This window comes from Ochotona princeps, chromosome 8, assembly GCF_030435755.1.
Source record: "Ochotona princeps isolate mOchPri1 chromosome 8, mOchPri1.hap1, whole genome shotgun sequence".
NCBI classification, from domain to species: Eukaryota; Metazoa; Chordata; class Mammalia; order Lagomorpha; family Ochotonidae; genus Ochotona; species Ochotona princeps.
Window position 1 is genome coordinate 7,722,604 of NC_080839.1, and position 24,049 is coordinate 7,746,652.

General features: G+C 43.4%; 1 protein-coding gene across 2 annotated transcripts in view; it reads right to left on the reverse strand.

Moving 5' to 3' along the window:
* Nucleotides 1–24,049, reverse strand: part of IL1R1 (interleukin 1 receptor type 1) — a 65,106-nt gene that overhangs the window by 35,439 nt on the left and 5,618 nt on the right. The window lies entirely within an intron of this gene.

The window sequence follows — 24,049 nt, forward strand, 5'->3', positions numbered from 1 at the left end:
GAAAAGAAAAGAAAAGAAAAGAAAAGAAAAGAAAAGAAAAGGTTTATTTGCTGTATAATCTTGATATCAGATTTTGGACTAGACCGGATATGCTTATTTAAGCTGGAGAGCCACTTACCCCCCCACCACCACCACCACCCACTCACTTTGCACAGAACTGACACCCAGCCAAATCCAAGAATGGCGAAAGTCCCACAGTCAAGGTCACCCGAGAGGATGACTCTGGGATCCCAGGTTCTGCTTGCATGGGTTCCAAGCCCAGGAGTCCCAGGCAGTGAAACCTGCTCCTCCCCTGACAGGCTGGATCCTCCAGTGACAACGAGCCCTCCTCCAAGGAGGTACTGGGTGTCTGAGGAGAGCTGGCTTCCTTCCTTCCTGCCTCTCCCCCAGGCTGGGCCAGCTCCTGCTTCCCTAGAAAATTTGAAATGAGAGTAAGATGGGCTACCCGCAGCCTGCCATAGCTCCGGACCCAGCAAACAGGAAGGGACGATCAGCCCTTCATCAACCCCTGAACCTGCCTGCTTTGACTACTATTTCTTGTTTCTTTGTTTTGTCTGCTTCCAGAAGCTTAAAAGATTCCCTTTTCTCAGACAGCAGTGACCCAGAGTGTGAGAATTCATTAACTGCCCATACCTCAGTGGTGGGGTTTGACATATCCATACCCACATCAGTTGTGTCGGAATCTCTGGGGCCGAAATGTCAGAGTTCCTAAAGCTCCTGGGGGCTTCCAGGGTGCAGCTTCTAAGCGCGCTCCCTGATGCCGGCGCGGGAAGTCTACCTGAAGCCTCCTACACAGGTGTGTCTCAGGTAATGAAAGCCAAGGCAGGCAGGTAAACCTGGCTCCGTGCTTCTTGTTGAACCGGTCGGGAAGCCCTGTGTGTAGTGAATGCAAACCCTCATGTTCCTATTTACATAATGAATGTTTTTAAGCAGTTCACAAGAAGAAAGTGAAATTGATGTGTGTAACAAAAGGGAAATAAAACCGACAGGTTTCTTTTATTCCCAAGAGTTGACCATACCCATTCACCTCTGCCTCCTGCCATAGGCACACAGGGAGGTCTCAGTACAGGACTTTGGCTAACCTTGAAGATGACCCCTGGGACCGCCACTCGTTCACCTTCAGCCACCCCCAGACCTTCCTCTGACGCTCTCCTTGCCTTTGCTTCCTTGTCTCCTTCATGGTTCCTCTTCCATTTGTTTCTCATTCACTGTAGAGGTGATGGTTGATTTCCCTCCCTTAATTCTGGGCTCATTCCGCCAGTGCCAGCCAACACTTGGGTATTTACCACCTCTCCCACGAGGTCAGCCCTGGATCGCTCTCAGTCCTGGACTCACCAGCACACAGAACACAGTCACGTGCTCTGGCCTACATCATGCCCCTTGCGCTGATGTACACTCATGGTGTGCTCAAGGGCTTACATCTCCACAAAAAGGAGTAACAGAAATACCCCCTAACCTTCTTGAGAAGGCTTTGGTACTGCACACGAAACAAAACCATGTAGACTGATCCAATCTATGATGCCTGAAGAACTAAACAGTTCCCCTACCCCATGTGGCAGAAAAGTACTTTGAAGGATTGTCCACTCTAAAAAATTAACACTAAGTTTGGAAGTATGACAGTGAAAGTATGTTTGATCTTACGTCTTTGAACTCCTGCAGCTAAGATGCTGGAGAACTTAGGCTGTAGAGTTTCTATCATAAACTCTAGAGTACAGAAGATTATGTGAAAATCGAAAGCTATATTTTTTCTTTCTCAGAATAGGCCAGTAAGAAATGGGGAAAGGAGAATCAGAGGAAAGTGGCCCTGGAAGTTTTCAGACTGGCCAATAGCCCCATGTGCCACCAAAACCACCAATCAGGAGAAAACCCTAAAGAAGAGATTGGTAGGCAGCTCCAGAAGAGAGAAATGACACTTGGCATCTTGGCATGTGGCCATGAGCATTCTCTGCCCACTGTCATAGCAATGCACCGCATCCTGCATGACCCAAGTCAAGGAGCAGGCCTGGATGTGAGTACAGTCCGCAGGCCATCCCAGCATGGCCAGGCAAAGCAGCCAAGGGTCTCCAAACTACAAGAGGGCTCAGACCTGAAAGAGCCTGTGAAGTCTGGGCTGGCGGGGCAAGTACATAATCAGACAAAGAGCAGAATGACCTGTGCACAGGGCCCTCTCTACCAGTGCCAGAGCTCCTCCAGGTCCTCTACCCTGCCACCCTGAAGAACTGCAGTTACCCTCTAGGAAGAGACAGGGGGTAGTTAGAGGAAAACCATGAGTAGATTGTGTCATTTCCCCCCAAAAAAGGCTGAGTCTTGGACTAGTAGAGAAAAAAGGAGTGTGAACTGGAACATTTTTTTGTTTTGTATTTGCCACTGGGTGAAAATGGGAATTCCTAAGTGAAGATGACTTCAGTTGCAAAGAAATACAGAAAAATCACATTTCCACACACACCCAGGATAGGGTCTCTATAAGCCTTAAATGGCTGCACCTGGTTTTGTTGCAAATGGCACTGCCAGTAATATCTCTCAGAACCACAACGTAGATTGAAAACCACTGTCCTAGATGGGCTTCCTTCATCGGCCCAGTTTTTTTTTGCTTCTCTCATACTTTCCACCTAGTGACCTCCAAATAACCACTTTTTAAGGTCGGTCTCCCATAACCTTCCAGTAACTTCTCAGTTTTAAGCAACTCACTCCTCTCCCTTTCCCTAAGCAATTAGTTGTGGGCTTCTATGATCATCTTTCCGTTCAAGTTCCTATGAGTTTATAAGACCTTTACCACATAGAAAGCTGTGAGTCGGTCACAGATGTGAACTGACGGAAGGTGTGAGATGTGTGTCATTAGACAATTCAAGCAATGAACCATTTCTTACCCTCCTTCGTAGGAGGAAGAAGGAAAGTCGGAGGCTGCACCGGGCCGACTGGCTTTTTCTTCCAATTTCAACTTTAGTTTTACTCAGTGCAGGCAAAGGACTGCAAGAGACCGCTTGTGTCTGATTTTACCCATGTCAACATAAACAGAACAGCAGGTTCCAGAAATCAGTAGACCTGGCTATGTTCAAGGACAGCTGCACCTGACAGAACCGGTTAAGTGGTTGGTTCTCTGTCATGCCAGCTGTCTTCTGTTGACTCCCAAATGACTGTTCTAAGGGAACTTGAAAGAATAATAACTAAATCCCCTATTGCTGTTCAGAGGACAGCTCTTTCCAGATCCCCCACATCACCCAAGAAGTAGAAGGTTCATGGATGATGAAATTATAAGTATATTTGGGCAGCGAAATGTTTTGTAATTTGGAGAGGGCATTGAGCCTGGAGATTAAGACACCAGTTGCGACATCCATATCCCATTCCAGATTGCTTGGGTTCAGGTCCTGGTTCGGCCCTTGATTCTGGCTTCCAACTGAAGTACATTCTGGAAAAAACAGCATTGGTGAAAAAATGGGCTCCCTGCCCCCATGTGGGAGACCTGATTGAGTAGATCTCTTGATATCATCTGGGGTATTGTGGGTATCTAGGGAGTGAACCACTGGGTGGGAGCTGTCTGCCTCTTTGACTCTCAAATAAAACAAATGCTGAAATTCATGCATAGCTTTTTAAAATAATATACATTTCCTTAAAGTTTTCAGAGAGCTCTCAAATATATGGGTTTCAAAACTTATATACTAAAAATGAATTTATGTTTTAGATCCCTTTTGAAGTGACTTCGTCTATAATTAAATGCTGGTACTTGGTCATTTGCGAGCCACATAAACAAAATATGGTGCTCTTTCAATCTATTCTTTGATATAATATCTCTTTTGTAATTCCACTTTGTCCCATTATCACTGGTTTCCTGCAAGTTTCTGTAATTTGTCTCCAAAGTTTGTCACTTTTCCAATAAGGACCTTCCAAAATCTAGACATTGACCTTGGAAGCTTGCAAAGCTTTGATCCTTCCTGAATATAAATGCCAATTTATTTCCTCTAAGTGGTCTCCTTCCAATATGATCTCTTCAATGATCTCTTTAACGAATTAAAAATGGCTCCTCTTTCATTTGTTTTTCATTCAATGCAGAGGTAATTTCCCTTCCCTTGAACCTGGGCTGCTTTCAGGGACATAATCAATTTCAGTCGATGGACTGAGGTGGAAGTGACTTTCTGGCAGTTCTGAGGCAGACTACACCAGACCTTTTCAGGATTTTCCCAGGTCTCCTGGAATACTTTGTCTTGGCTCTCTGACCTGCCAAGAAGCATTTCTATCCTAAGATGACCACACTGTTAGAAAACCCAAGCCACATGAAAGAAGGCACATGCTCTATTATAAGCATCAACTCTAGGAGTGCACCATTTTAAAGATCTATTTGTTTTACTTGTGTTACAGAGGGAGAGAGAGAGAGAGAGAGAGAGAGAGAGAGAGAGAGAGAGAGAGAGAGATACACAACTTCCATCCACTAGATAAGTGCCCAAATGTTACAACAGCCAAAGCTGGGCTGGTCTAAAGAGACAGGCAGGGACTCAAATTGGTGTTCATATGGGATGCTAGTACCACACGTAGAGGATTAGCCTGATATGCCACCATACCAGCCCCAGGAAGTGTACCATTTTGATGCCATTTCAACAACTCTGGTCAACAGCTAGATTCTTCCACCCGATAAGTCTCAGGTAAGCGTCACCTAATTGAACTCCATCAACCCCAGAAGTCATTAAAGTTGGCAATGTATTGCCATGTTGAGTCACATTTAGGGTAAATTGCAGTCCAAGAGTAGACGAACAGAACACTGAACATACCCTATACGAAGTCACCATAGTATATGAAGTGCTTCAAATCAAAACATTGTAAATCCTCTCTCCAGCATTGCCTCTGAATACTGTTCAGTTATGAAGAATTTCTTTTAAATTATGAGGATGATGTCACCAGCTAGCAAGAGGAAATGAGAGTTATGAGACAGTCAGTGGGTTTAGCTGTCAATGTCCTCCTTTGAGGGGAAAAAAAAACCCTGTAAGTACGTAATTTTAAGAAAATGTTAACCACTAGAAATGATTTGGTTTCTAGTGTTGTCATTGAATGATTTTATAAAATACAATACAAGCAATGAGCATTCAGTCTCCACTATTAAGGATATTTGAAAGCCGCAAAAGCATTCCACTATTTCTAGCCTTCTATCCATTAAGGAAGAAGAAAAATCCGGCCAGACTCAGGGTTGCCACACCTGTTGAATTGCTACTCTAATGTCCTCTTCCATTACTTTGCCATTGCGGTCATTTGGTGTGTGGGCCAACAGATGGGAGACCTTTTCTCTCTGTCTCACCCTTTCTGTAATTTTACCATTCACATAAATAAAATAAAATTTTTAAGAAGTACTTTTAAGATCATAAAGTAGTCCTTAGAACCCTGTTTTGGAAAAAAAAAATTGTAGCCCTATTGAGTCCTCTGCATAGTTCATGGAATTCCTACCTAGGATAAAGACAAAGAGTGTACCAACAGGTCAGCATTAAGAATCACCCGCAGGGCCCGGCACGGTGGCCTAGCAGCTAAAATGCTCACCTTGAACACGCCAAGATCCCATATGGGCACTGGTTCTAATCCCAGCAGCTCCACTTCCCATCCAGCTTTCTGCTTGTGGCCTGGGAAAGCATTTGAGGATGGCCCAAAGCCTTGGAACCCTGCACCCATGTGGGAGACCTGGAGGAAGTTCCTGGCTCCTGGCTTCGGATTGGCACAGCACCCGCCATTGTGGTCACTTGGGGAGTGAACCATCGGATAGAAGACCTTCCTCTCTGTCTCAAGAATCACCCGCAACACCAGCTTTCCACCTGTTACCCAGGCTTCTAAATGACAGCAGTCCCTACAAGCCTCATCCACAAGAATTGTGCCCCAAGTCATCATTGAAATTTAAACTTCTCTTTTAAGTAGCCCAAGTCACCGCAAATTCCTCCAAAAGATTTTTTCTTAATTTCTTAAGTTCAATTTGTTCCATCACAAACTTGTTATTTGTAAAGATTTATTTGAAAGACAGAGTTAGAGAAAGGTAGAGAAAGAGAGGTACATCTTCTATCTTTCCCCCAAGATAGAAATATGCCCCAGGAACCAAATATGCCCAGGTGAAACCAGGAGCAAGGAACTCCATCTCCCAAGTGGGTGGCAGGATCCTATCGTGTGCTCTCTCACAATGTACAACCCCCACTAGGTGCTAACGCAGATACCAGAACCATCATCCTGAATTGCCCAGCCTCCAGTACATGAACTAAAAAAATCTCTATCCTTTATAAGTTGCTCATTTCATGATATTTCATTATAGCAACAGAAAGCAGAAACAGACTTGCTCCTTAAGGATCCCAAGTAATCAAGCTATCTTCTGCCGCTTTGCCTGGCACATAAGCATGACACTGAATCAGAAATGGAGTATCTGGGTCATAAGCCAGCACTCACATGGCTGTAATGCCAGCATTACAAATGTTTCTGCAGAGTTCTTTGACATAATAGTTCTGTATTTGTATTCAGTTTTATTTTGATGTCTAACCAGATTCTTAATCATAGCCCATAAGAAAGAATGTGACTTTAGTGTTGAACTTTGCTGATACATTAAAGTGTCTACAGTTTTTCTTTTCTGAAATCATAGCCATATGGTAAATTTTCTATTTTGTTGGGCCCGGCAGCGTGGCCTAGTGGCTAAAGTCCTCGCCTTGAACGCCCCGGGATCCCATATGGGCCCCGGTTCTAGTCCCAGCAGCTCTGCTTCCCATCCAGCTCCCTGCTTGTGGCCTGGGAAAGCAGTTGAGGACGGCCCAAAGCTTTGGGACCCTGCACCTGCGTGGGGGGCCCAGAAGAGGTTCCTGGTTCCTGGCTTCAGATCGGCGCAGCACAGGCCATTGTGGCTCACTTGGGGAGTGAATCATCGGACGGAGGACCTTCCTCTCTGTCTCTCCTCCTCTCTGTATATCTGACTTTGTAATAAAAATAAATGAATCTTTTAAAAAATATTTTCTATTCTGTTAAGGTTCCCTTATTGATGGATATGCAGTGGGTATCTCTTGGAAATAGCCAATTTTTGTTAAAATATTTCTGGAGGAAAAAAGCTTCTTTTTTCCCTAACTTTTTAAAATTTTATTTTCAATATTGTTGGTATACTTGAGAGGAAAGCATGCCTTTGTGGGCCTCTGATTCAGGTGGGGAGGGTCAGGCACAGAGGAAGGTGGGTAGAACACATGTCTGGCCGTTCCTCTTCAATACATCCCCAAACACCCTGCCTGGGTTATCTGATCCCAGACTGGAGTTCACCACCTTCTGCATCCATCTAGAAGGAAAGAAGGAAGGAGGGAAGGAAGGAAGGAAGGAAGGAAGGAAGGAAGGAAGGAAGGAAGGAAGGAAGGAAGGAAGGGAGGGAGCAACCAAGTGTGCTAGCACACTGGTATAGTTAGCACAAATTTGGCATTAACCAGGCCCAGAATTCCCACCAGCTATTTGCTGCTTCTTGCCCAATAGTGCAACACCTACCAAGATACACCCTATCATCTGACCCATACCCTAAATGGAGCATTTCCATAGGAAGGAATGTGTAAGATTCAAGCACCTCCTACATGTCTAACCATGAGTAAGACACTGTAAAAGGATATTAATTTCATGCTCACAACACTGAGTGGCATTATTAAGCTTGTTTAATAGAAAGCCACATTCTAGAAAGGTTAAAGAACTTGCCCAAGATTAGCCAGTAAGTGAAATCTGAGATTCTACTGACTCTCCAAAGATGATGAGCTTTCCTATTCAAGATGTACTCTTTCATTGTTCCATCATTGACAACAATAGTGGTGTCACTGATTGTAATGCAAAAAAAAAATATCCTAAAATGTTTAGGAACTGACAGTTTGCATTCTAGAAATGGAAATATGGTATGATAGTTATTGGCACAGAAAATTAAGCTTCCTTTCCTTACGCACAAATTGTATCTCAGTTTGGATCCTAGGTCTACAATATCCTAGCTCTGTGGCACTGAGAAAGTTGACTTTTGTTGTGTTTCAGTTCCCTTGATGGTAAAAATAGTATCACAATTATGTACCACATAACATTTCAATCAACAATGAACCACATATATAACAGTGGCCCCATAAAACTATACCATCTAAGGACATCGTAGCTATCTTAGCTGGTACAGAGGTATTTCAAACACTTTATGGAAAAAGTGTAACTAAAAATAATTGTGCTACAAGAATACTTAAAGTTTATACATGCGATAAACCTTCAAAAAGATTACAGATAATTAATACACTATATTTTTAACTGAATAACATGCAAACAGCAAATTAACTCAAGGTGTGATACCATTTTGCAACAGAGAATTTGTTGAAGATTGGACCAGGATTTCTGGATAAGGGTGTGCAAACCAGGTACCACAGTATATTACAAAAACATGAACTCAAACCACACTTTAAAAGCAGGTTGTTTCTGCACAAACACTCAAGTCTAAAATAATCAGCTATTAAGTATGTAGATAATTTGATCTTAGAGATCTTAGCCAACCTTCTGAAAAACTAGCAGGAACTAAAATATGAATAGTACTCCAAGATAACAAAGGACTTAAAGAAAGAAAAGATCAGTTTACAATGAAGTTTCACAATGTTATTTGCGCAAATCAGAAATCTAATTATTGTCCACCAAAGTGGTTCTATTTCTCTCTTTCATTACAGAAAGTTTTATCCAAACTTGAATCATTTCCTGCCTTAACCATTGCAACGTGTCTTTCTTATTCCTCCTACAAAGAGTGAAATCCAAGTAACTATTGCCAAAGAAATTTGCCTCCCTCATTCCCAAAGAGGTAATCGTATGAGATTTGTAGATTTGCTTGTGACTAAACACACACACACCCCACTACACTATCTGAAGTCCCTATTGGTGTTTCAAAGTGTATGTCACCACCTCACTTGTGATGTTTATTGCTATTGCTTCTTCGTTTTGTTTTCTGTCTCACCTACAGTAGAAGCTCCATGAAGGTAGGATTTGGGTCTGTTCCATGCACTGCTGTATTATTGTTGTGTGAATAAAGCTTAGCATGTGGTTGATGGCATTTTGAATAGTTGTTAAGAGAACCGATGAACACTTAACTCTGCCCATTAAAAATCCCTGTACTTGATTTCAGTATTTTTGATTGCTTCTGTTCAATAATAGCTTCCCACTTCTACCTAAACCTTTTCACAATCAACTGTAGTTTTCTCAGCTGTCTTTGTTTCCTCTAACTCTATACTGTCCATGAACATGGACAAAATACCTGCCCTTGTTCCTTCTGAAGGTGTGTGCCCTTGTTCCTTCTGAAGGAGACTTTGCGGGTTTGAGGCCTAAAAAATAAATGGTGTCCATTCTCTTGACAAAGTAAGGCCCTGGATCTAGCAAGGAGCAAAACAAAGAACGGATGAGGCCAACATTCCAATCACTAGACAGACATCACCACGAAAACCACACCCAAGAGCCCAGAGGCAGGGTTTACACAGGTGCTCTCAGGAGACACTCCACCACATGGTCTCATTCTTGGCCAACAAGCAGCCTCCGCATCTAAGGGTCTGGAGAAGCGAACTGACAGTGCCCGAGAACTTACATGTGCTACTTTCAATGTGTCCCCCATTAGAGGAACTTAGGCATTACGTCAGGAACTTGATGCCTAAGTTCCTATCGTACTTGGAAGTGAGGCCTTCATAAAATGTTTAGGGTTAGAGGGGGTATGAGGGTGGGGTTCCCATGATGGCATTTCTGACTTCATAGAAAGGAACAAGAGTGCAAGCTTGCTCTGTCACAATATACAACCCCTACTAGGTGCTAATGCAGATACCAGAACCGTCATCCTGAATTGCCCAGCCTCTAGTGCATGAGTTAAAAAGCATCTAACCTTTATAAGTTACTCCCTTCATGATATTTTGTTATAGCAACAGAAAGCAGAAACAGACCTGCTCCTTTAACCCAAGTCCAGAAGTTCCCAAAGGATCTTTCCACTCTGGAATTAGGAGACAGTGGGTCTATGTGGGGTGATCCCTGTCCTACGGAGTTTCTAAAAATGTATTTATTCTATTGTTTTATGATACAGTTCCATAGGTTCTGGGATTTCCTTTCAGCCTTAAAAAAAAAAATCCCCACTCTCACTGATTTGCCCCCCTCACATTATTTCAACAGCATAGTCATTCCTAAACAGTCCTAAGTCCATCATTCTGCTATTTAAGTGTATCCTGACATTGTAGACATGGACACTGGCAGAGTCCAGCATCCTACTGTCAGGATACATTTAACAGTTTCTTTGGGAGTCCATCTTTGCTTTGGAAGTAGAGATGCATACTGTATTGTATCTTCACATCTGTATATGATAGACTCCATTACACTGTTACTATACATCCCCTTAAATGCAAAGCCATAAAACAAAATCAACAACATGAAGAAAAATAGAAAATTTACCACAACATGAAGTTAAATAGCATGCTGCTGAATGACCAATGTGTTGCTGAAGAAATAAAAAAGAAAATAAAAAACCTTCTTGAAGAAAATGATGCTACTGGATGACCTATGAGTCCATGAAGAAATTAATAAGAAAAGAACTACAGACTGATTTCTTCATGCTCTAAAGAAACAGGTAAAAAAGTCTAGAATCCTGAGCAACAGCTAAAAACAAAACCCATGACTTGCAAACAGACAAGCTATTTCTAGTCACTGACCCACGTGTTCTCTTCTTCCAGGAAGGCCAGGCCTCTGTAACATGAACACTTTTTCCACAGTTTATTTCAGGGTGAAGAGTTGAATCGGCCTGTGTTGTGGTGCAGCAAATAAAGCATTTGCTTTGATGCCTGCATCCCACATTGGAACACAGTTTCAAACACAGCTGCTGCGCTTCCAATCAGCTCCCAAGCGAAGCAGCCAAAGACAACTTGTGTTTTCATAGCGCTGCGATTCATGTAGGAGGCCCAGATAGAGTTCCAGACTCCTGGCTTCAGCCTGAACCAGCCCAGCTCCAGCTGCATGGCCATTTGGTGATGAGACGGAATATACGAGTCTCTCTCTCTCTCTCTCTAACTCTGCCTTTCAAATAAATTAGTCTTTTAAAAGGGTGTATTATAGCATTATAGCCTGCAATTTTGTAGTAGTCCGATTCCGTGTTTATACATTCACAGTGGTCTTACATATTTTTAACATATGAAACAGATGTATATTATTCCAGGGCTACTCTTTCATTGTTTCTAGTTACCTGAAAGCTTCACACTTTGACAGGAGAGGCATTGGTGACCACGGGAGCAGGTTGTTACAAACAAAGCCACCCCTTGGCATGCACCCACCTGCCTTCTATCTTCTCACCAACTCAAGACCCTGAAGAGACAAGGCTACCTCATCCTTACTTCTCAACCAGCTAAACAATGAGCTACACAACCCCCTTGTCTATACATCACCCAATCTCAGATATTCTCTTACAGTAACAGAAAATAGAACGATGGACTAAGACGTGGTGCAACTACACAAGCCGGAGGACCCTCCCTTGTGAGCTGCTGGAACAAGCTCCCAAGGAGAGAGCAAGAAAAAAAAAAGCAAGCATTGTAGTTGTAGTAGAATTCCAATTCCAGTCGTGGGGCTGGTGGCCTCCTCCTACTGCAACAGAGCAATGTGTCACCCCTCCAAGAAGGCAGAGCTCAGGAGGGCTGCTCTGGGAGAGCCCTGAGGCCTCAGCCACATGGCTCAAGAGTTGCCTCCAACATGGAGGAGATGTTGACAAAGTTGCTGGACCCCAACGAAGGCACTGAGAGAATCCCGGGACTGGAGGGACACAGAGAGAAAGCAGGAGGTGGAAGATTAGCAGCCTGTCATCTGCAGAAGGTAGTTACAGCACTGGGCAGCTGGACGGACAAACCTCAGTAAGATCACAACAGACACACAGGGGGAAGGAAGGAGAGAGGACCCAAAGACAGGTGATCACTGCTGACCACGCTGGATGGGGCTTCTACAGCAGCCAGGGAAGTAATGCCAGCACAAGAGAAAATCCCTGGAGACATTATTAATGCCAAGAACAAGAGGGAGACATCCTGGAGGGCTATTTACCAAGGGTGACTGAAACAGATCATCTTCACTGTATTTGGTTGAAGATCTTGACATAGAACAGTGTTGCCACAACTCATTTGTTTTATATTTAAACATTAGGAGATTCTTATTGGGCATGTGCTAGCTTCCCAAATACATCTTAAATGTCCCAAGTACTTCAGTTGTACCTGAGAAGGTGGCACTTGCACAGAATATGGAAACAAGTAAGTGTCTGCTTCAGGCTCTAGAGCAAAAACCAAGTATAGATACAGAGTAGCTGTTTCTCAACCAAGTCCCTCCACTTGATTTCAGAGTTGCTTCCCTCTGTGTAAAACTGAAGGATGAAAAATAAACAGGAGGGGCCTGCATTGTGGCATGGCGGATGAGGATGAGTGCGAAATCAGGTCCTGGGTGCTTTGCTTCTAACCAGCTTCCTCTTAATACACCTCAGAACGTGGCAGAAGATAGTCCAAGCACTTGAACACTAACTGCTCACTTGTGAGACCTGCATGGAATTCTGTGCTCCTGGATTCAGCCTGGCCCAATCCTGACTCTTGCAATCAACTGGAAAGTGAACCAAGAGGTAAAAGACCTCTATTTCCATCTTTCCCTCTCTTATCTTCTTTAGTCTGCTTTTCAAATAAATAAAATAAATCTTTTTTTTTTTAATGAACAAGAAAGAAATTCCTTACCCTCGAGGACTTTTCAATCCACCTGTGGGTTCATAACCTGAACTTCATGGGGTCAGGTATTATGTCCTTTCCTTCATTGAACGAAGTTTACTTGGAAACTAATAAAATATGTGCCAGTCACAGGACACTAACACAGCGCATACACATGACACATCCTCCTACACTTCCATACTCACCCAAAACCACAGACACATAAATACCTACAACACTCAAGCAACACATATATAACATAGTCACGCAACATACACAATAGAGAATACACATACAAAATACAATATATATGCTTACACAACGTACAATATATCCTCAAATATCACACACAAAATCACCATAGCGTGGACAATCCCCTGCTACCTGTTCGGCATGGCCACAGCTTCCCTGCCCATGGCTTGAGGTACAACTTACAGACCTACACGTGGAGTATGACCTCAGACATGGCTAGAAGGTCAAGGGGAATGCATGTGGAACATGACCAGAAGGTCAAGGGAGACAGGCATGCCTTATAGCCAATGACAGTGTCCTTGGTGGGTGGGGACCTGCCAGAAGCTGCCCTCCTGCCCTCCCCTTTCTTACCCTTTAAAAGTTGTAACCTGTGCATAATAAATTAGACATTCCTCACCAGCTTGTCTCCAGTGCTTCTTATGGCCAAAGAACACCGTTGCCTCACCCTCGGTGACCTCAGGGCCTGATGGCAGACCTAAAGCCCGAGACCATAGATTCATTCACACAGCATATATAAAAAGCACACACCAAATGAAATATACATGACCAATCACAGCATCCAGACACTAACACAATGCATATATAGCATTCACATCAAAGTCTTCTTGCTGAAATGTTTTCACTTCACAGACCATTGACCAAGACACAGGTTGATTTAGCCAGATCAGCACTGAATGTTCATAGAGAAAAGCAACCGATCAAAGCTCAGATGCCTCAGGGGAGGCTTTGGGACTGGGACTAAGCCATCTCAGCACGACATCATTTGTCCACCTGAGGTCAAAAAGAGGTCATGGCCAAGTCTTCTGGATTATTAATGATCACCAGCATGCTTTACAGGGAGTGCAGTGGTGGTGACCAAGAGCAGGAGTGAGGGAGGAATCATTCAAAGTGTACAAAGTTTCATTTATCAAATGGACAAGTTTTAGGGACCTAATGCACGCCATATCGATGCTGGTGATTGATCTTTCACAGTACACTTGGAATTGCTGACAATAGTTGATCTTATACGTCCACACTATATGAAAATGGGCAACTCTATAGGTAATGGATATGCCAATTCGCTGAATTGTGAGACCATTGCACAAGGCATATCTATGTCATTTGTATGCTGTACATGCTAAATACACACAGTTTTAATTTGTCAAGGCTGGAAAATAAAATCTGCTTTGACAGCTGAGAACTAGTGGGCTGGGCTTGTTATGTAGTTTCCCTTAGGCCCCTTCCAACCAGTTTCCCACTAGGCTGAGACAGCCATGTGGCACAGGCACACTTCGCTTTCCCAATCAATTAAAAAGTGTTCAAGTGCAATCGGGAACTGTGTGGTTGGACTTCCAATTCAGAACTTAACTATACTCACAGGATTAAGTTTTTTAAAAAATCCTCTGAATCCACAGAATTTATTTTCTAATTCTCAGCAGACAAATATGAAAGCAATTTGGTTTCCTTAGTAAACTCCCCAATAACACAAGGTTGTACAAAGATCCTTCCTGTACCAGGGAATGCTTTTAAAGTGCTCTGAGGAGCACATGTTCTAGCCAGCTGCTCTTGAATTACTGAAGCCAAGGAATCACCTAACCTCAGCGCAGGTTGATACCATTCCCAACCCACAGCTTTTGCTGAGCCCCCTGGAGAGCTGCATGCTTACTTTGCACAAAGTGAAAAAGTATGTGATGCAGATAAACACCATTTTCCTCCTTTTTTATACCTCTAGGTCTGTGACTAGATGTGCAGGAGCGTTTTTCATGGACCTTTTGGAGTTTTTGTTACCTATATCTGTATTCTTATTACTTTAAAAGCCACCCTTTGCCATGACAGAGGACTAATTCTGATGAATGCTTTCAGGAGGTAACAACTTTGGTACTTGTCCAAGATCTAATAAATGAAGCTAACTCTTAAAACCTAAATACTCACAATGCTGGCCAAAGGCAATAGTTTCTGCCCAGCAACATTCACACACACACACACACACACTCACACACACACACTCACACACACACACCATTTCTGAGAAATCCATATTACATATTCCCAACAGAACTGTACAGAATTGTACACACAATTCAACAAGCATCAAGTGCCTCAGGTTTGCTACGCTGGAGAATGAGGTTCATCTAAACATACAAGGAAGCTGGGATCCCCCCAGGGAAGGTAGAATGGCAATTCAAAAATGGTTCTTACAGTACACAAGTTCGAGCAACCGTTTATCAACCAAAGCAACTGGAAGCAATGAAACAGTGATTTCTTCAGCCATTTCATTTTGTCATGTCTGTGATTCATTTAAACCACCAGCATCCATGCCCCCAAGAACACTCCTTGATTAACAGAAGCCCCAGGTAGCGCCCCCAGCCTTGCTCTGCATACTTCATCAGCTTCGGTTCCCTCAGCTGTTTGTGGAGATAATAATACCCATATTGTGTGATCATGAAAATGCAAGTAATGGGCTTGCCATGGTCATCAATGCATCGCCAATGCTTGCTGATTTATTTAATCACCACAGATAGGCAGAGAAGACACTACAACGTCTGGTACACTCTAAGCATTGCAAGCATGTTTTCCTAATACTAAATTCAACATGTGGTCTTATGAAAAAAAAAGGTACAAATATGGCACAATATTGCCCAATATTTAAAATCAAGATACTAAAACCAAGACCTCTCAATATTTTGTGCTCTTCTCACAAATCTAAGATTCACATGTAATTGATTCTTTCCAACTTGGTCAAACACATGTCACAAGGGAAGTAAGAATTAATATTAAGAACACTAAAAAGCAGAACTGAGAAACAATAGACATGCAAATTTATCCTAAGAAAATGTTAACTTGGTCTTGAAAAAAACACCAGGGCCCATGAAAGAAAATCCGAGAACATTTTAGTTGTTTCCTTTAATGGAAAAAGTCCACACAGAGAATTTCAGAAAAGTGGCTGGCTCTCCTTAAAATTGTTTTTTAACTCTTTAGCATTTCCAATGCAGTGTAAAGCCCCCAGTCCATCTTTTTTGACATTTCAAACTTAGTGATCTCAACAATAGGGAAGTTGCTCTCTCGCTACTCCCCTCCTAGACCTAATCATAAGGAGTAGTTGCAAACTTTCCCGTAAATGAAATTCTGAAATACGTGGAAGAACTCAATGAAATTAATTCAAGAACATCACTTGGAGATGTGTCAGCCCTTATGCTAAACTTGCCACATCCTTAAATTTTATCTTTCAGTTGTAAACAGAAGACAAAAACCAGTCACCATAGCTAAAGAATCAACGTGGCCAAAAATTAAGTACCTATTCTGCTTGCTATCCAAAACCAGACGCTGTGTTTTTGTCTTGCGGGTGTCACTGTTCTGACTTATGAGACTGAGATTCTGCGTTGTAGGAGGTGGGAGAACATTTCTTAAGCTTCATTTTCAGCAAGGAGCTTGAGCAGGGTCAGTGAGTGTATTAAAAGTTAAGGAAAAAGAGAGATGAACAGTACATTGAAGAGGAAAAAACATACTAACACAACTCCCCTGATGAAACTGCCATTCTGTAACACATCCAGCTTAAAACCAGGCAGTAAGGTGCTGCAATGCAGGCATCCTATATTCGGGATCCAACTGCTCCAATTCTGGTCCAGCTCCATGCCAATATATCTGAGAAAGCAGTAGAGGATGACCCAAGTGCTTGGTACCCCTACACCCTCCTGGGAGATCCAGCAGAAACTCTTGGCTTTGGACCAGTCTGGCTCTCGTGATTGGAAGATCTCTCTTGTGTGCATGCTCTCTCTAATTCTACCTTTCAAAAAAAAACCTTAAAACAGAAAAAAACAGTGAGGTGTAAAACACACTTTTCTTCATAAGAATTCATATGAGGTGGTTAGATAGCACTGGCAAGCCCCCACGTTCCTTCTTCCTCAACCTTGGAAGTCAAAAACCTGCCTGGACCAGCTCCCCTCTGCCTACTGAGTGAAGCCCAGGCCACCAAGTCTAGCATCCCAGATCCTCATCCACACCCTCCCCCAGGCCTATCTCTTCAGAACAGGCTTCTTTCCTTGCCCTTGACACATCCTTGTATTACAGAACTGTGTCCTTCCAAATTTTCTCTGCCTCTGGTCTTTGCTTGCTGGTGACCAGCCTGTCTTTGTCTTCCTCCTACCCCTCATCACCCTTCAAAGCCTATCCTAAAAACTTCTTTTAACCTCTCCAAGTAGGTTAAATGGGCATCTACCTCCCTCTCCTCCCTTGGCAATTGTCAACTTCTGCTTGGTCTTGCTTGAGTGCCTCTCTTGTCTGTTGTCCAGCTGCCATGCTGAAAGGCACCCTGATTTAACAATGGCCCAAGGAAGGAAAGTGCCTATGCTTTCACTACTTATGTCCTTACAAACTTGGAACATGAAAATACACTTATTAGGTCAAGGTGCTTTGATAACTTTCAGCGACAAGGATTCCTGGGAAATGAACTTCCGTTCCCCCCAGTAGAAAGGATATGGCAACCACTCTGGGAATGCTTCCCTTAGTATGTCCTTGTTCACTTGGGTAACTCAATGGTTTGATGGCTGTTTTGCTTCTGAGTCAATGATGTGTAGCCACCTCCTACACTTCTAGCAGCACAGCGTAATCAATTACCTATGGCAGAATGTGTTTTATGTGCTTGTCAGTTTGCTCTGCTACCATTTTATATCTAAGCCATATCTAAATCCATTATGTAAACCTTTGGGAGTAGGGGTTTAATCACCATGAAGGTTCCCAGGTGCTGGTCAGGATGATCACACTGCACTGGAACCAGAGAATGGTTACTTTCTGTACAAGATGATCTTTCTTGCTGAGTAAGAGCAACCATGCTCACCCAGCAGACAAGGGCCAAGCATGCAGGACAGTTCAGCCCCACAGACTTACTCATATCCACCCCTTCTAACCAAAATTATAATTTATCAATTGGACCTTAGTTGCAGAAGAAAGGGAGAGCCAGCCTCCACTCCAGCCTTCAGCATTTCTCACTGTCCTAGGAATGTATCTTCTAAACAGTATGTCAAACGATTGTAGCAACATTCAGAACAATTTTAAGCTGGAGGAAGAATGATGAAAATTCTGATCCTGCAGTGAAATAAATCTCCACGTTTGAGGCTGATAAACATTCAAGCCTGGTGAGTGATGTTGGTTGTAATCTCCCACATTCTTATGATAGCCAAAAAAAAAAAATGTAACCTCTCCTTCTTATGAGTCAGTTCAGGAACCCACAGTGTTCATCTAGTGAAATACTTAAACCTTGAGGAAATCACTTCAAAGAGATAGGCATGGCAGTTCACATACCTTTTTTTTTAATTCACATAAGTTCAACACAAATCTTACCACCACTGGATGTAATTATGCATTTTCCCTTTAAGAGAGAAATCGTATGAATCTTTGCATAGTTTTAAAGAGCATTCCTTAACACACGGGTGATATTACTTGTGAAATCAGGTTTATCCCATTTCCTTAAGCAGAATGTTTAATCACTCCAGAAAATACCTATTGAATTCCTACTTGAAGTTAAACTTCATTGTCATAAGATTCCATCTGTGTTAATGTGGGCTTAAATACTATCTAGTGATAATTTCAGAAACTAAAAGATAATACTTGCATATGACAACTTTTTTAAGAAAATTGGCTTACAAGTGCTGTATGTCTTCGGATGATAGCTCTTAGAATTGAAGAAGGAAGCCCATGCTTGGCCTGAGTGGACTCTGAAAACCCTCAGTACACAACTAGCGACATTACAAATACAAAGTTACTAGCTTCAATTTAGGATTTTTCATTTTTACAAAGGCTTGAAGGCAAGAAAACATTCAGTAGAAAACATACTTGCAACAGTGTATTTGGATAGTCTCCTGTGCAAACACAATGTGTTCTGCTCCTCTCTGGTGAAACAGGTCAGTAACAACAGGTCAGTAACAGCGGTAGTGGTAGTGGGTGATCAGTCCCATAATCAATCCAAAATAACCCAGTCTCTACAGTGTACTTTGGAGCTGTGATAGGACGTTTGGCAATAATTCAGCCAAGGATGGGGTCTTCAAAAACATACTCCCAGGCTGAGTGAAGGGGCACCTGCGCCTCTGAAAAAGAACAGCTGAACTAGCATTTCACTTCTCACCTCTCCTTCCTTCACCCTGTGACACGCAAAGAGGCTTGGGAGTTCCACAGCCCCTTGTGCAGACCCTGAACATGGTTATCGATTGGCTACAACCCAGAGAAACTCACCCACCTCCCACAAGCCTTAATTTCTTTAGGAACAAATACGAAATGGTTAATTTGTGGAAGCAATCCAGGTACTGTGCATGAAGCTCCCAGCTGGTACAGAGAGGATGTCAGTGACTGCTGATACTTGTTCATTCTGGAACTGTCAGGTGAGGCAGAGGCCTTGGCAGCGAGGCTGAGGGCTGCTGGGACAGTCCCGGTGAGTGCACAGTGGCTCCCCAGCCAAGAGCAGAGCTACAGTTCCCACAAACAAAATCACAGGCAATAAAAAGTCTAAGAATAATCGCCCAGGATTTCCAGTCAAGTTCTGCCCTCTTACTAACTCCGGGAAATGAATTAGAGAAGCCACATCAACGTTTGGAGGCGTAATGGTGGCTTTTTGTTGGTTTTGTGGCCATCATTGGAATATGTAATTGGTAGAAACGTCTGAGCAGCTCCAGTCATCCAAAGCAGCACTGCTGAGCTCAACTAAGAAGTGACACAGCACTGACAGGCTCACCGTCCTTAGGAAAAAAAAAGTGTAACCCACAAAGAGGCAAACACCCACAAAAAGGCACACTTCAGCCATTCACTAAAGCAATCTCACTATTCATTTATTCATTGATTCAGGTAGCACTCAGAATAAAACTTGCTGAACTCCTTACAGGAATTTAAGTCTTAAAACTAGTCATGCCATACTCAGGAGCTGCCTGAACACAGTGTCTTTATCCATTCAGGTTCGAAACATCCCATAGAGTCAAGGGCTCAGTCTGTCAGCATTTGTTCCTCACTGTTCTAGAAGCCATGGATCCAGTGTCTGGGGAGGGTCTGTTTCCTGGTTTGCAGACAGTGGAGTCCTTATTACATCCTTGCCTGGTAGAAGTACAGTGAGCTCTTCTCTGGCCTCTTAGGAAAGTTCTAATCCGGCTCATGGTTAACTAATCGACTTAATTCTCTCCCAAAGGATCTGCCACCTAGTGTTTCAACATATACATTTGCGGAATACAAACATTCAGTCTGTCTGTTTTTGCAGAACCAAAACCTTCAACATGTCTGAACCCTTGTGAGCAAGCATTTGGTGTAATGGTGACCGTACCGGTTGGGTGGCTTTCAGCCCCATACAGAGTTCCTGAGCTAAAGTCCTCATCCCATTTTCAATTCCAGCCTCCTGCTAAGGCACGCTCTAAGAGGCAGCAGAGGGTGACTCAAGTAGTTGGGTCCCTGTCATCCATATGGGAGATGTGCGCTGAGCTCCTCCATCCCAGCCTCTGCTTACCTCGGCCCCAGCTATGGAGTGAGCATTTAGGAAATGTAGCAAAACTATCTGTGAAGGAAAAATATTCTGCCACTTCCTTTCCCTCTTGAATAAATAATTTTTTAAATCTCTGATTTATAAAAATATCTACTTCCATTTATAATTATCATAGATGGATTTCAAATGTAACAAACGCTTCTGGACTTTTGTTTGGCAAATGTTCTTTTTGCTACCTGGCACTATTGTTTGATAATAGCACACCGAGTTGGGCCATACTAGGGCAATCCTGCCTGGATGGAGCACCTGGAATTCATCTATGGGGATCTCCTTCTCAGAAGCCAGCCCTATCTCTTTTTCCTGAACCAGACGCAAAGTTCACCAAAGTGTTGGCTGACCTTGCAGTCTCCCACATCCTGCCCTGTGTTCCCATATCCATGGAAGCCTGATCCATCAACACCTCCTTGGGGGCCAGTCCTTGGATCTTCAGTCCAGACAGCACCACACCCTCACACACACATGAACTCCACTTGGCTCAGGCCACAAATGACCATGCAAGACAGTTTTGGCCCAGAGACGATGCTGAGTGTCCAGTCAATAACATTTTGTCTCAGTCTCCTGCATTTTTTTTCACAAGTTGGAAGCATCTCTGGGCTTAGAGGCATCCAATATACCCATTCTCATCTCTTATAAGTAACCCCATAACAACAGAGTCAGAGGCATCAGAATGAAAGATGAGGCATAAACGAAGGTGAGTCTCTCCTCTGTGCCTTCCCCCAGGCTGATGTGATGATAAGGGTTTGGAGAAATTTTGCTCTGTTTCTAGAGCACAGAGCTCCAAGGCCTGAGTCCTGGGACCCACAGTCTTAGCTTCATGTGATGCCTGCTGAACAGTCCTCAGAGAACCTCTTAACTCTTCACCCCCTAAACTTAGAAAGATAACAGCAGAATACCTGAAGGAAAGGAGTTAAAAGAAATTGCACCTGCAGCTTTCCCCTGGCCTCAGATCCCTGAAGCAGCTATAAGCACTAAGCGGTCTGCAAGGCCGATTGCCCAGTGGCCTACACTGGGCAGGTCAGCACTAAATTCCTCCCCATCATACTCCTCCTGCCTTCCTGGGGATTGTTGACATCGGACGCTGTCTCGCAGCAGGACTGTAAGCTCCATTGGACCTTCTTCACCCTTCTGTTTTTTCCTTTCCCCACCTCTTCTCGCCACCCCCAGCAGCCAACACTGAGCTTAGCACACAATATGAACATGTCCAAAGGATCAGCGAATTCTAGAACTCATGCCACGGTGAAGGAGAAAGTCGTTCATGAATTCAGCGTTATTTCTGGGAACAATATGGAAGGTACTTCTGCAAGATGTCTCCATGGCCATGTTTCAACAAAGCTTTGTCACTTGCCTCCCGCTGATGGGAGGGATGGGTACAAGACACAGGATCTTGGGTGCCAGCCCTATTTCCAGTGTCATCCCTGTCAGGTTCTCACACATCAGATGTGCAGAGTGGACAGTGGCCTGTCCATAGGAATGGTACCTCCTAATATCGGTACAATCTAAAAGAAGAGTTTGCAGACTCTGACTGCTTTGACTCACCTCATGAGCAAATCTATCTGAAACGCAGATGGAAATCCAGATCCACGCCCTCATCTGGCCTCTGCCTCCAGCTCACCTTGTCCTCACATGCAGATCTTTTTCCTCCTCCAACAGTACTGGAAGCTTCTGTCCCTATGCCCTCTGGCTATCCGGCTTCTTCCTACAGCCCAAGCCCAAATCCCGGTTCTTCACCTCCTGGAATACTGACAATTTAGCTAATGTGAATATTGACACAGTTAGCCACCGTGTCGGCAGCCATCTCTCTTTCTCTCTCTCTCTCTCTCTCTCTCTCTCTCTCTCTCTCTCTATCTCTCTCTCACCAGATGCTGACTCAAGCAACGATGTCCTGGCTATGTTGGGCAGCCCTGCCAGGCAACAATAAGATCTTCCCAACCACCGTAGCATCTCACTGCTGAACACACACTCAATCATTGGGTAAATGAAAGGGATGACCACAGATGATTTTAAACTAACTGGACAGATGCCCAACTTCAGTCATGCCATGAGTTTAAAACACACGAGTTCACTTCTTTCCCCTCTACAATGACTGTAATGTAACAGAAACCAGTTTATTAGCTTGTGATGCTGACAAGTCGGTGGGAGAGAAGGTTCTCTCTGACATGCCTGGCTAGGGCGTTCATTGATCTAACTTGGGGAGAGGTAGATAAACAATTGTGCAACAGATGTCAATATCACAAATGCACATTTGACTCCGAAGTTCCACTGCCAGGAATTTAGCCAACAGAGGCATTGATTTGTGCTTTTGCAAAATGCTAGGTTCATTGCAACATTGGTGAAATAGTCAAAGATCACAAACAATGTAAACATTTACCAGACAGTCAAAAAATGAAGCTTAATAAATACAGATGTAGAACAAAGTACAGAATACAGCATACCATTAAGACGAAAGAGACACAGAAAATATCTGAAAAGGGTCATGGAAAGTAGGAATGAAAGGTAAGCTTAGGGGCCCGGCAGCGTGGCCTAGCGGTGAAAGTCCTCGCCTTGAAAGCCCTGGGATCCCATATGGATGCCGGTTCTAGTCCCGGCAGCTCCACTTCCCATTCAGCTCCCTGCTTGTGGCCTGGGAAAGCAGTTGAGGACGGCCCAATGCATTGGGACACTGCATCCGCGTGGGAGACCCGGAAGAGGTTCCTGGTTCCCGGCTTCGGATCGGCGCGCATCGGCCCGTTGCGGCTCACTTGGGGAGTGAATCATCAGATGGAAGATCTTCCTCTCTGTCTCTCCCCCTCTGTGTATATCTGGCTGTAATAAAATGAATAAATCTTTAAAAGAAAAGATAAGCTTAGGATGCAAAAAAATGTTTTCAAAACTTGCAATTGTATTTCCAAAATAGGCATTTCCCGTGAACTTTTCCAAGAATCCTTATGCAAGAAACTACTAATAGGAGACACTATGGATAAGGAAGAGAGAAAGGGATGATTGAAGCAAAGAATAGAGGGAGGTTTCACTGGATGGACCTCGAAATTGTGAGGTCTGTCCCAAAGCAAACCAAGCATGTGCCATTCGCTCAGAAAATCTAAAACTTTCAAAATACCATCAAATAATTTAGCCAAAAAATAAGTAAGATTTCTTCTTCGATGATGGTTTTGTTTGAGAAGCAGAAAGATGAAGCATTGTTACTCCTGACCAGAGTCTACATGAGCAGGAAGCTGAAATCAGGAGTCAGAGCTTGGAGTATGATGCACAAGTCAATAGACTAAGTGTGGACTGATGGCTCTCCTCTCCAGCTGGCAACTCCCGACCACTGCTGAACTTCCCTGAGTGGTGCCTGGGCTGGGCCAGGAGCTGAGAAACCGATACACATTGGGTGTCCTTTCTCTGGAATGCTCGGCACCAGAAGTGTTTTAAATGTATTGTTTTTGCCTTTTGGAGTATTTGTACATGTATAATGTAGCTTCGTGCAGAGAAGGCCCAAGACTAAACATGAAATGCATTTGTTTCATCAATTAGCTGGAAGTTTATGTTATAAAATTTTTCTTCAATGATTTTGCAAGTGAAACAAAGTTCGTGTATGTTGAGCCATCAGACGTTGGGTATTGTCAGCACTCAAAATGCTTTGGGTTTTGGATTGTTTGAT